Source organism: Sander lucioperca, chromosome 12, assembly GCF_008315115.2.
Source record: "Sander lucioperca isolate FBNREF2018 chromosome 12, SLUC_FBN_1.2, whole genome shotgun sequence".
Lineage (NCBI taxonomy): Eukaryota > Metazoa > Chordata > Actinopteri > Perciformes > Percidae > Sander > Sander lucioperca.
In genome coordinates, this window is record NC_050184.1 from 7,154,905 (window position 1) to 7,169,177 (window position 14,273).

Genomic DNA, 14,273 nt, shown 5'->3' on the forward strand with positions numbered 1-14,273 from the left:
GAAAATATATCAATCAATAACCTTGAGATGAACACACTTACATGTAAACTGTGGAGAAGAGAATTCACTTTCATAGGGACAATAGAGCTGCAACTAATGATTACTGAATCGTTATTTTGATTAATTTACTAATTAGTCTATGAAATGTTGAAAAATGTCCATCATAAGCTCCCAGGGCCCAAGATGATGTTTTTAACCCTCCTGTTGTCCTCGGGTCAAATTTGAAATGTGGGTTTTTTTGTCAAATTGTCAAAAGAAATAACGTGGATGGTTCCGTACAACGCTCTTCACAAGTAAATGAAATGATCAGCTCACTACTTTCATTGAATTTTGTTGTTTTAGTCAATTTTATAGCATTTGAAAAAAAAATTGATAAAAGAATGCCAGAAAAAGCACCGAAAAGAATCAGCAAAAACATCAGAAAAAGTGACAAAAAATTTGGAAAAAAGTGACTAAAACGTCAAAACACACAGAAAAGCAAAGTTGCATGGAAAACAACACTACACAATACACTACACGTTAAATTGCTTATGCAGTCCAACCAGCAGTTCAAAACCCTAAGGCAGGGGTCTTCAACGTTTTTTAAGGCAAAGACTCCTTAACTGAGAGAGAGAAGGAGCAGGGACCCCCTACTGCATTGTATAAAATGAGTTGCATGTTAAACTGGGCCTACAATAACATGTGGGTGGCATACCTTTTTAGTGTATAATACAGTACTAAGCTATTAAATAATTGTTGCCATTATTTTATAAATCATGTTTTAATGTTAAACATAAATATGGCAGAGGGAGTCCTTGGGATGAATTGTTTCTGTGGATGGCTACCTTAGTGACTATCTTAGAGAAAGGGCAGTAAGCATATCAATAATGTCTTTTTTTCACAAATAGGCTGATTTGTATTTGCTAATAATAGGCTCGTTTGAGATGAGCCAGATCTGTGCAGAATCGATCACCGGCGATTGCCGCCCAATGCGTGCCGGTTAGATTTGTGTCCGACTTGATCCCGACTTGCTCTGACGTCATGCACACGTGGGCAACGATAACCTCACAAGATCAAGGCGGCTGCAGTTCTGAGACGCAGGCAGCGCAGTTGCTTTTCTCCGACTGCAAGACCCAGGCGGACCCAGGGCATGCTGGGAAACACCGGCCTCTCAGCTGATCTAACAGATGATTGGTTCAGAATCGACTAAACATGATGATGTTTTATATAAACTTTTTATTGATTGTGAATTGAAGGGATTTTAACTGCTATTTGTCTGATTTAAAGGCTTATTCTGTACAGAACACATGTTGTGTGGCTGATAGTTATGTTTAGAAGTCAGAGAGACTAAATCTGTTCAGATTACGGATCATCTGTGTGTTGTTAATTAAAATCAGCAACAGATCACATGTAGAGCATTTTGAGAGCTACTCTGTCATAGTCAAAACAACTGGAGACAGTGTACAAGCTGATATATGGGTCTGATAACATTTTATTAAATCGGAATCGGACCACAGTGTTTCTGTGACTTCCTGTTCAGCCTGAAGGCTGCTGGAATCCATAGGAATCGGCTGGAAACTGTCTGACTTGACAGCGGATTTTTGTCACCGCCCCCTGCTGCCGCCTGCTCTCGTCCACTTTACAGGCGAGGCGCAGTTCATCTCGAACGAGCCTAATATGTTGGATTCATAAAGTTTCGTAAGTTTCGTAAAGACATTTTCATTTTTGAAAAAACTTTCAAAAAATTAATTATTTGGTGGCCCCCCTGCAATAGCTCTGAGGACCCCCTAGGGGCCCGGACCCCCTGTTGAAGATCTCTGCCCTACAGTACTTTTTGCATAAAACTGCTATAAAGCGGCAAATAATCACATTTGAGAAGATAGAACGAGCAACCAATCAATTAATCGACAAATCAATTCAGCACTCAAACCTTGGTGAGATGCCTGCCTCCCTTTGATATTAAAGGTCCTATGACATGCTGCTTTTTGGATGCTTTTATATAGGCCATAGTGGTCCCCTAATAGAGAAGACACACCAGCCCGATAATTGGGCGTCGGGCCGTCTGGCGAGGTCCGTGACTCGAGTCTGTTCCGTGTGTCCCGTGCCGTCGGCCGTCCGAGGAGCCGTCGGCATTCATTTGGGCCGACCCAACATGTTCAGTCGGGGACAGGGCAGTCGGGACTCACCCGGAAATGGGGAGCGGATGAGCCTCTCAAAATCTGACGAAAATCTTTTAAACTGACCTTTGTCAATCTGAAATGAAGACAGATTCAGCAACTGCACGACCTATTTCTCGCTTAAAATGTTTTCAGAAACACGTTTCGGTGAACTATTTTAGTACAATATGAGATCATATTCTGAACAAGCCGCCATGACAGTCTGTCTGTGAATTTCCGGAGAAAAAAGAACCACGTGACGCGTTCGTTCAATCAGCTGCCGGTCTTCATTTTCTGGTAAATAATTAGACTGTTAATGGAAACAATACAGAGCAGCGCCGCCTGCTGCTATGGAGATGTATTACGTTTCGCGCACGCGCAGAGCGTACGCTCAAGTCGGCGTCGCCTCAGTGTGTTCTGGGTCCGTGTACTTGGCGGCCAACGGATTTTCGTTTTGAAAGGAAAAAAACAAAAACGAAAAACGGCCAGTTTCCCAATTACCATTAGTAAATAGGAAAACAAAAAACGGAAAACAACCCATTATTCGTTTTTTGTTTCGATATTAAAAAACGGAAAACGAAAAACAATCTCGTTATCCGATTGTCTTTGATGTATTTGTAGATGGAACTCGGAAATTAAAATGTGTGTATAAATCTTATTCCTTTGTCAGTACCCGATCCGTACCGCCTGTAAAATTCGTTCTGTGCACTGCCTGATCAGTTCTACGCTTGAGCGAACACCGGCAAACTTCACAGCTCTATGCACGCATTGGCGTAAGGATGTTTGGACATTCCCGGTTACCGGAAGAAAACATTTCAGACAGTGACAGTAGACCATTATGATGGCAGAGATGAAGTTTACCTGAAGAGTTGCCTAAAGTATCTGTTAATGATATATGGAGCGTCGTCTGGCCATCCAGTACAACACCATGTAGCAAATTAAATAAAGGCTTCAAATTTTACGTTTCATCATTTCTTTGCAACTTTGAAGGTAATTTGCTAACGCTAGCTAGCCTGAGCTAGAAGCCTTGCTTTGGTGTTTTAAGTCATGACTCCGTCCTGCTTCAGGTTAACCATGCTTTTAATAAAGTTTAAGCATGTGTATACCTCTCACTTCATGTGTTTGTACTTTTATGAAAGTATCGGGTAAAACAGGGCTACAAATGAGATCTCTGTGAGAGACCAGCTAACTCCTAGCAAACTATTATGTAGCTCAATGCTGGACATTTCACCCCTAATTCCAGTCACTTTACTGTATTTGTATTTGTTTAGTATTTGGTTTAGAAGCCTTTATTGGTGATTTTTACGGTACAAAGTCCTGCTACATATGTACATAGCTAGCTATATGCTCCGCTATGTCGCGTTAGCATGCAGCTACAATAGTTAGCTATGAGTATGCTAACGTTAGATTGTAGTGGAACGAAGCAGCACTTTCTAACGTCAAAAATCGCAGACCAAACACTACACAATCGGACATGTTTCAGCAGGAATGTGACCCGGAATTGGGGAGAATTTAACAACATTGCCAGCTAAGATGACCGTTAGCATGTAGCTACTATAGTGTTTACTGCCGTTGGCATGTAGCTACTATAGTGGTATACAGCAGTGGTGGCTGGGAGAGCTGTCATCCCATCTTCAAAAGGACACTTATGTACGTTTACACTTCATCGCATTAATAATAGACAGTTTATGGTTATTAGTCAAGACGAAGTATTAAAGGTAAAAACATTAACGTAAACAACACAACAACGATGTCGCCACACGGTTTTGGATCAGTGACAAGTTTCGAATGTTTGTAGCTATGACTATTGTATAATAAAGATTTAATAAAAAAAGATTTAATAAAAAAGTTGTAATGTTTGGTCGTAAAGTGTTGACACATGGTACAAACATAGACTGTAAATCGCACATGGACATTGTTAGTTTTCTACTACGTAATTATGCGCATGCACAGAACGGATCTTACAGGCAGTACTGGCCAATAAATGCTATTGAAGGGCGGGTCTTGGCGTGGCGGGAGTAACTTCCGGGTCACGAAAAAATACCAATGCAAAATTAAGGAATACGACTTATACACACGTATTTTAATTTCCGAGTTCCATCTACAAATACATCAAAGACAATCAGATAACGAGATTGTTTTTCGTTTTCCGGTTTTTAATATCAAAACAAAAAACGAATAATGGGTTGTTTTCCGTTTTTTATTTTCCTATTTACTAATGGTAATTGGGAAACTGGCCGTTTTTCGTTTTGTTTTTTTCCTTTCAAAACGAAAATCCGTTGGCCACCAAGTACACGGACCGTTCTGAGGCATTTTTTGGACCTCGGGACCCGACTGATCAGTCCAACTGGCTTTTCTGCCGACGGTCAGCCCGTCTGGCTGGTGTGTGGGGCCTTAATACTGTATCTGAAGTCTCTTTCCCGAAATTCAGCCTTGGTGCAGAATTACAGCCACTAGAGAAAGGGGAGGTAACCTTGCTCCTTATGACCTCATAAGGAGGAGATTCCAGATCTGAGCTTTCATTTTCTCAAAAGCAGAGCAGGATGCCCAGGGCTCGATTTACACCTATCACCATTTCTAGCCACTGGGGGACCATAGGCAGGCTGGGGGAACTCATATTAATGTTAAAAAACCTCATAAAGTGTCATTTTCATGCCATGGGACCTTTAAATTGGTGCTGTAGATGTAAACATATTACTCCTACTCCTCCTTACTCCGATACATGGATATATTTTAATGTCAGCTATAAAGCATGGCAGGACATTGCACTTTCAATTTGGTTTTCAAGTCTAATGTCAAATAAGAGGACTGCACTCTTCCATAAATGTTTGACATATTGGGTAGACAGGAATCCATCAGTGGTTTATTAATTCAGTTTACTGGTTTGGGGCAACAGGGAAACTCAGTCTCATTGTATGTTATATTTATATTTATATAAACAACTTAAACCAAGTGAGACCTTAACCAGGTCACCTATTTACTCCATGTATGACAATAGCCAGTCCTTATCTGTGGTGATCTAAGGTTCTGTAAACATCATTAAATGAGCATGAAAAAATGTCCAATCAAAAGCCAAAATAAAAGTTCAAACAGCGCATGTCCTGCCCCATTGTAGTTGAAAAAGCTTCAAGTCACAATCAGTCCTGGTCCAGTTTTACAGGTCAGAAAAGTATCCTCACATCAGGCATCAGCCTCTCATTTTACTCCACGTCCTGTCCTAAGGATAAGCTCCAGTGTGCTGTCTGCATTGCTGAGTAGGCGACTGAGCTGTTGCCTGTCCTTCATTTGATTAAAGCTGAATGACTGAATGCAGAGACCAGGGCAGGGAGGATTGCCCTAACTCAGTCAATGCACACTCAGGTTACCATCTGTGCTAAAAACTTTGGTACAACAGCGAGTTCAGGTCTAGTTTAAAGCTCCCCTTCACCTTAGTCATTTCTCACAAGCACTAATTAAACCACTTTCACCTAAAATGCAGAAGTAAAGACAAGATGTTGATGTATTGTGCTACAGAGAACACAGATCTGATTGTTGTAAGCTTAGATCATACATGTTGATCTTGCTGCTTTCATGGAGAAGCAACGTAAAAAACATGTATTTAGCTTTTTTGGCTAATGACATGCTTTCACATTAGCCTCCACAAAGAAGTTACCTATTAGTGGGAACAGGGATACAGCTAATTTACCAGCAAGACTGCACACCTTTCCTAAAATGAAACAGAGTCAGTCCATTTTTGAAAAGGGTTGAACATTGAATTAAAAGATAGATAAATGGAGGATAACAAATTATATAGTTCTCTTATACCTATTAGTTAACTTAGGTTAATTAGATATTTAAGTAAGTAAACTGGAGAATAACAGGCAGACGTGAAAGGAGCTTGACATAAAAGAGTATGACACGGAACAGGTTAGGGAAAATACTTCTGACTAAAGACAATATTTTATTTAAGAGCATCGCTTTGCATGTGTCTGAAAGAGTGTGGCAGTGTGACACCTCTGCAGAGAATAATCTGCCTTCTCTTGCTCACAGAGAGAAACGCTTGCCTTTCCGACTCCTGGTGGCGTTGACAAGTTGCTTATTTCAGCATCTCATTTACTGCCTCAGGACAAACTTAATTCATGTATTTAAATGACATCTTCCAAACAACAATGAAAAGCTCATTGTTGAATTGTTGATGGCTGCATGCAGTATCTGCCTCCTTGGAGTGCAGAGTGAAATGAGTAAAACTGCATGAGGTAAAATTCAGTTTCTTTGGAAGAAATCGTCACAGTAAAACGATAAGAAAATTTCCCTCCAGCCATGAGCATTAAAGAATTCATGAAATATTCAAGCCTAGTTGCAGATATTTGTGTTTAGGGTGGCTATACTATTAAGTGTTCCTTGGAGCTTTGATGTGCCATTAGCTGTGTGTATGGCTGGCTAAGGAATACTAAATGTTCATTCAGTAGGTTAATCCAAATACTCTTTTTTCCTTTTGCCTTTCCAAGGCTCAGTGGGGCATTCAGTAATTTCTGCTGTAATTATCACTTTCCCATAGGCTCAAACAGAAGTAGATTCTCTTAAATCCCACTCAACATTATGAGTGGATTATGAGCCAGAGGCAGTGCATATACCAAATTTTGACTGTTTAAACTTAATGAGTTGGCAATCTGTCTAGTTTTATTGAGTAGAAGTAGAAAAGATTAGAAACAAATGCATGATCATGCGTCTATATCAACTAACACATATGTGTTATTCCAGATACAAATCGGTTTCTTATGTACTAATTTAGTGTTAATTTACAAAACATGTTAACATCTCATGAAAAAATGCTACTGCTGCTACAAAGGTACTGTATTATTTGGAATGCCTTGATCATCACTTTTTTGAGTGACTTTTAAAGCAGCAGGGGGCAACCAGCAGACCCCCAAAGAGGACACGGTTACCAGAAGACAAACATTAAGTAACTAACAACTATAGCTGTCTCTTTGATAGTGTGGGACTGCCAATAAAAAAACTAAAATGAACATTAACAAGGTTACATTTACTCAAGCACTGTCCTTAGGTACAACTATGAGGTGCCTGTACTTTACTTAAGTATTTCCATGTTATACTACTTTACACTAATTACCAGTTACTTTGCAAATTAAAAGTTCTGTACACTTACACGCAGGTGCACTGTAAATCCGAATTCGCTAACTCAACCTAAAAAATTTTTGGAAACGGCTTGCACTCAAAACTTTTAATTTAGTACAGTATGGTAACATTAAAGTTTTGAGTACACTAAACATAAAATAAATGTGTCACATGAGTGTTATCTGAAAGGAAATTTATGTCAGTTTAACATAACTTTTTTTAGTCATGCAACAAAAATAATTAGTGTTTTCTTAACATATAATTCTATGTTATATTAACATAGAATAATCAGGTTGCTTAATGTGTATTTTTATGCTTATTAAACACAAAAAATTATGTGTCATAACTTGTTAATTTTATGTACAAACAACAATTAAACAGTTAAAACAACATAACCACATCTATAGCAGAGATAGCATGAGTGTTCGGGTGTGGCCACCCAAGGGCCTTATGTGAAATAGGGGCCCCTCTAAAGCTGCTGATCTTGCATAACTTTACACAAAAGGACCACTAGTGAAGTAACACACCACAGCTTAATGGCTGAAGGAAGCCTATTACTGCTCAAAGTCTAATGCTGCAATACTCCAGCTCTTATCAAACGTAACAGTCACTTAACTCATGGTTACAAATGTAAATCAGCACAACAATGACAATTTCCAGGCAACAAAAATTCTAAGCAGACACGTTTAATAAACGGAATTCATGAAGTTACATTTGTATTTCGAACAAACTGCAAACTTTTCAGCAAATTTTAACACAACTCTATTTACCGCCTTGCATCATGGGAACTGACCAGCCAATGAACCAATTGCATCTGACTGCAGTACGATCAAATCAAACATAACACAAATTGTATGTATCCTTTCTATTCAAACATTTTAAATTAGACAAACAAAGAAATGGAAGTTATTCTCAACCTTTAAATTTAACGTTGCTTTGACTAGTTAAAACTTAATTATGTGTACTAAAACATAATACGTTGGTAAAAAACACAAAACATTGCGGCAGTTTTATGGTGAAACAGCACAAAATATTTGTGTTCAGCATAACTCTGGAACTTATGTTGTAATTATGTGTTTTTGTTGTGTTAAGTGAACACAATATTTTCATTTTGTTGAACATCAAAGTGACCGCTTGTCTTTTTATATGAACATAAAAACATTGAGTACATATTTTGACAACCATTTTTTAGGTTTACGCAACTATAAAAATATATGCTAAGTGCACAGTATATGTGTTGTTAATTGGCCTTGAACTAATTATGTGATGTTGACGTTATACATTTAAGTAGAATGAACTCAAAAGTCAAAAATTGTTGACTTAACATAAAAAAATTATGTCAACCTCACATGGGATGTTTTTTTTGTGTCAAATGAACATAAAGTTTTTATGTTGTTTTGACAATCCTGAACATTTGTGTGGACGTAACATTAAAATTTTGTGTCATGAATGGAATGGGGTTTACAGTGTGTCATCTAGACAGGTGTATGTTGGGTGGAGCTAAACTGGGGATTACATTCTATTACCAAACTCTATGTTCTAATAAGATGACTGATAACTTATAAGAAGGATAACAGGTTAAATGTTGTCCCACCTTAAGGTACAGTAGGCTACAGCAAGGGAGAGGAAGATGCCAATCAAGTACAGTTTGTACAGGCCCACACAGTCCTGAGAAGAGTTGTAATAAGTGAAACACCTGTGTTTGTGTGTGTGTGGAAGCAAAAACATTTACTTTTTAAAGATTATTTTTTGGGGCATTTTTAGGCCTTTATTTTCACAGGACAGATGAAAAATAGAAAGGGAATGACATGCAGCAAAGGGCCGCAGGTCAGAGTCGAACCCGTGGCCGCTGCGTCAAGGAGTAAACCTCTATACATGTGCGCCTGCTCTACCAACTGAGCTAACCAGGCCACTGACTATTTATATTTTAAGTAGGCTACATTTTATGATAATATCTATGTATTTTTACTTTTCACCTGTAGTATTTAGAATTTTGAAATATTTTACGTAACATTAGTAATATTTTTACACTATGGTGTAGTCCTACTTTAGAAAAGCATAGTGTAGGCCGAATACTTCTTCCACCAAAGAAAATTAAACATGTTTAATTTCTGTTTTTAATTCCAAGATAAGAAAAACAACAACAGCAACTAAATCAGATAAGCAAGATCACTTCATATGATCGTGAGTGAACGTGCTGTGAACCTGCAGGGTTAACAACATCAACAAGAAACAGCTACAGTAGCTACTACCCACCTCTGATGCCCCATGTGCCACTGCCGCCGCGCGCGCAGTCAACTACAGTCCTCATCCTGTGGACAAGCTCAAACTGAACACCGCCGTCGTCAACCAGACCGTGAGCACTTTCTGCTCCTAAAAAGAATTCATTCAGCGACATTTAAACACCTTCACACCGCAGACATTTTTGTTGGAAGCCACCACGGCTGCGGGTTTAGTTCGTATCAGCCTGGCGGCGGAGCGAGCAGGACTGCCTGCCTGCCCTAAATGAATGTGCCGGGGTCTGGAGAATGGAAAGCGGAGGACCCGGGCTGTTAGCAACTACTCGGTCTCCTTCCTCCGCAGAGGCGAGAAGAGAGTTGTTTGGCCATTTCTACGAGAGCAACACTTTGAAGACGAACTTCCCTGTCGCCGTCGACTCGATGCTGGGAGCTGCTGGGCTGAAGGAGTGAGGAGATGCGCTGTGTAACATGGATATCCGAGAAGGGATACACATCAGCAAGCATCGCAGGGGACGTACTCAGGTAAATAACCACAACTATTTGCTTTTCTCTATTTTCTAACTCTAATTGTTACTGTTCATGACACATTATTGCTTATTTTCGGTCTGTGCAATCACCAGGCTGCTCTGAACCGTCAGTCTACAGAAACTTCCACTTCTGGCAACGAAGATACTTACATATTTTAAATATTTTAAACATTCACAGAGAAATATAATCATACAGGCTGTCACCTTCTGGGTTTTTCCAGACAGCTCACTTTTATTTATTTCTCTCAGTCAATAATAATAGGCAGCACGCACTTATCCAGGTTGTAATTGCACATGTCAAGGCATATATTTGCATCCATGCCTTTTTAGCCATGTGTCAATTAGGAAACTAACAGGTTTGAAATACCAGTTCCCAATTGAGTTGTACAATTTCTACACAACCCATTAGAGATAATAACATTATCTGTGTCCTCTGATTGCCATGATCATTATTTATACCATGCATCTCTGTAAGAGGGCACAAATCTATCTATTACTGCTTCCTCATTTAAACCTTTTGCAGAACTCATTTGTCTTCAGCGATCAACAGGGATTGGACTCAGTCCAGTCTCATCCTCTCTCCCTTTCTGTGATTGCACCCAGCTCCGAGCCTGATTGCTGTTCAGATTGTCTAATGTCCTTTAGCGTGTGACTCCGTTTGAAATAGCTATCCTCATGAAATCAAGTGTCCATATGTTTGAGAGGGAGCTGCCTTGCACATTATGATTCTGCTATTAAGTAAATTATAGGTGGCTCAGGATAGGGTTCTGTTGACAATGTACTCTTCCCTGTCACAATGTGTTTACAGTTTGTGTCATTCTTTCAATTGTTTGCAGGGAAGTCCCAGTGCTGTGAAGACTTTCTTTTGTTTCATGTTGACATAATGTCAGCTGGATGTGCCTTAGCCATAACTGTTTCTACCAAAATGTGTGTTTTAATTCCCTACACATACACTACTTTGGAGTGCAGTTACTCTTCTTACCTTCAGTATCCAAATGGTTTGAATAGTAGAGCTACTACATATCTCCTTGGGGAAGTGTGCTTATGGCTGGACACATTTCTGATGATGTCACTGGCCCAGAAAGAGGAGGAGGGTGGAACATGAAGTTCATAGTACCCCACTGAGTGGAGCCTGGTCTGCATGAGAAGTGGAAAAACAGCACATAGACTGACAAAGGTTGATGCAGGCAAAATGATGTCCAATGTCCGATGTTCAATTTTTCAATTTTATTTGTAAGGGACAATGTGCAATTAAAACATAAATGTAACCATTTGATGCACTGCACCAGAGTTAGCCTTAGGCTAATTTACATCTGCAGTCCCACAGGAAATACAAATACAACATTTTAAAAATCAAACATCACTCAATAAGTAAAAAACAAGTAACAAATAGCAGTATATTACATTTCATATCACATACACACACACACACACACACACACACACACACACACACACACACACACACACGCACCACATGATCAAGGGGTGTAGCGGTTTGCACAGCACACAACACAACCCCCCCATTCTCACACACACACACACACACACACACACACACACACACACACACACACACACACACACACACACACACACACAGCCTTAGTTAGAATGATCCACATGGTTTCTTCAGAAACCTGTTTCAGTTTTTTGTGTCTCTGCTGTTCATTCAGAAATAAAGGAATGCAGCAGACCACCAACATTTTGCCCGCAGTGCTAATCTTTGTCTTTATTTCAAACTAAGTACAGCTATTCCTACTTTTTTAAGGAACCTACTGAATTCTACACAATGCATCCTTGTGACTTTTTACAGAAATTCTTTACAAAATGTAAGTGGAAAAGCAGCAACACAAAACTGAAACCATTTTGCTTACATGTACCTATAGCCTTAAAACGTTTAAAATCAACCCCAATTTGTGCTAATCAGAATGCAGATCCTTTTCACTGCATCAAAATACCTCATTTTTTTGCTTCATGAGTTGCTGTTTTTTCAATTTCTGATGCACACCAGCTCAGCGGGGTACTATAAAGTTCATGTTTCGACCTCCTCCTCTTTTTGAGTCAGTGACATGATCTTCAGAAGGACAGGAGACAAAGTCTCTAAATTTTGTAATGTGGTGTTGATGGACATCACAGCTGGAAGTCTGCAGTTTTGAGGTGGGCCACAGTTTATATGTTTTTCCATACAGTACTATCTGCCAGATTTTTTGTAATCAGCGTTCTCCCAATTTGTATAGACGCCTTAAGCCTCGGTGCTCACAGACACTTAAAGTTTTTTGTCTGTAAGAGGATCTTTGATTCACTCACAGTAATAACAGCTTACCCTTTCTTCGTTATGGGCTTAAAATTGCTTCCCAAGAAAACTGCTGGGTTCACCAATGTGTTTCACAAAAGACCTGAATCTGTGTATTTAAGGAGCTATTAATTGGCAGGCCCCTGAATCTTAATGGGATTCTTAATTAGTACCTTAGTAAAGGCAGGTGCACTAGAATTGAGCAGCATCAGTTGTAAGACAAATACACAATGTGGTTGCTGCAGGTGCCTAATTAGAGTGATTAAGATCTAGGCCACTCCAGTCACATTTAGTTTATTTCCAATAAAATAAAAAGTCACAGTTTTTTTAATAAATTCACTTACATCTATTACGTATTTTAGGGAATTTACAATGAGTGCATTGCTTAAAGTTTAACCATTTAATCAATAATGCTTTTAGAAACTGCATAGCTCTATAATGATGTGTATATTATTACCATATACGCTGCCCATTATGTTAAAATCTGGGCTTAGAGAAGAAGAACCGTTCAACATACTCAGTTGTTTGTGTCACAGGGGAGATTGGGATGAGCGCGTTGGTGGAGCGCCCCTGGTGTGGTCTGGAGAAATGAAGAAGCTGGCATGTGTGATGTCATGCCTGCGGCTTGTGTGCTTAGATCAAAACACCATTAGTCTCTTTGTCCTGTGCCACTATTTGAGATAGAATCTTGGCTCGGGAATATGTTGGCGCTCCCTTGACTCCCGTGGTGTGCCATTTGTGAGGAATAAAAAAAATTAAAAATTGGTTTGGCACGCATGAAAGCTTTAAGAAAGTTTTGAGCTCATTGGTTATATGTGCATAGATTCTTGAAGAGCAAAACTGGCAGAGGGACGTTTAGGTTGTGTTGTGGCTTTTTCATGTCTGTGCAACTTTGAAAGCACTATTGAGTTCAATGTCAGTACAAGCAGAAGTAAGCACTTTCAAAATAACCTTTAGAAGTACTGTCGTTCTTTTTCTTGTTAAAATCGTGCAGGAGGCTACAAACATGTTTTGTGGAACAGATATGGCACCTACACATAGCAAGGACCATTTTGGTTCGATGATGAAAATAATGCACTGTCAAAAAACAAAATAAGAGTAAGAAAATCTTAATTGCTGTCTTATGGCTGTGTATATTTGGTTCAATAATTACATATTTAGGGTACATCAACCTCAGAACTGTAAAATACTATTATCTGATTAGGACTTGATATCATTATCACCGCCACTCTTCCACAAAGCTGCTTGGTAAATCTTTGATTGAAGTGTGCGGTAAATCCAAGTGTGCAGGATTAGGAAGAAATTTCACGTTCTCTACTACTACAAGTCTCAACTCGAGCACCACCAGAAAATGAATTTTAAATGACTGGAGGCACTCAGAGCCGTGAGATGGGCCTCACATGCAGGAAAACACTGATCAAGCTGGTGTCTGCACATCCAGTGAAGTCACAGCTCAGGTGATTAAAGATGCAGCATTGTATGCCATTTTCCTCGCCTTGTCTCGTTCCTGCAGAGCGTAAGTCTGGTCTCATTCATGATTCAGAGCTCGGGGGGCGTGGGGTGCTCATGCACGAGTTTTATCTTCATCTGGACTTTTCAACCAAAGGGACCGGGAGTACCCCTCTACTAATACATTTTTGAGCCCTGAAAAATTCATGGCAGCGGAGAGATTGGGTGTAGTGGAGAGGCTTGAATCAACTGACATCACTCTCAGCTTCTATGGCTGACTGAACTACAATCTGCGGTTTATCAACTCCAGCTGGTGCTGTCAGAGAAAAAGAGGAAAAGAGGTGTCACTTTGACAACACTGAAATTTGGAGAGGCGCTTTGTCTCCACGAATCTGAGGCTTCCCTCAAAGCAGCTGCATTTTCTCAAAAGTCAAATAAAATGGAGCGTTCAGTTTTGTGTCCAAGCTTTCTGGTGTTCTAATGCATGTTATTGATTACATGTGATTAGATG

The 14,273-nt window shown here is 39.5% G+C and overlaps 1 protein-coding gene across 1 annotated transcript in view; it reads left to right on the forward strand.

Annotated features, from left to right (window-relative positions):
- The first annotated feature begins 9,481 nt into the window (after positions 1 to 9,481).
- Positions 9,482 to 14,273, forward strand: part of cntn3a.1 (contactin 3a, tandem duplicate 1) — an 82,776-nt gene continuing 77,984 nt past the window's right edge. Inside the window, exon 1 of the mRNA XM_031286821.2 lies at positions 9,482 to 10,012. The gene's annotated coding sequence lies outside the window, so the exon portion shown is untranslated. The remainder of the gene's footprint in view (positions 10,013 to 14,273) is intronic.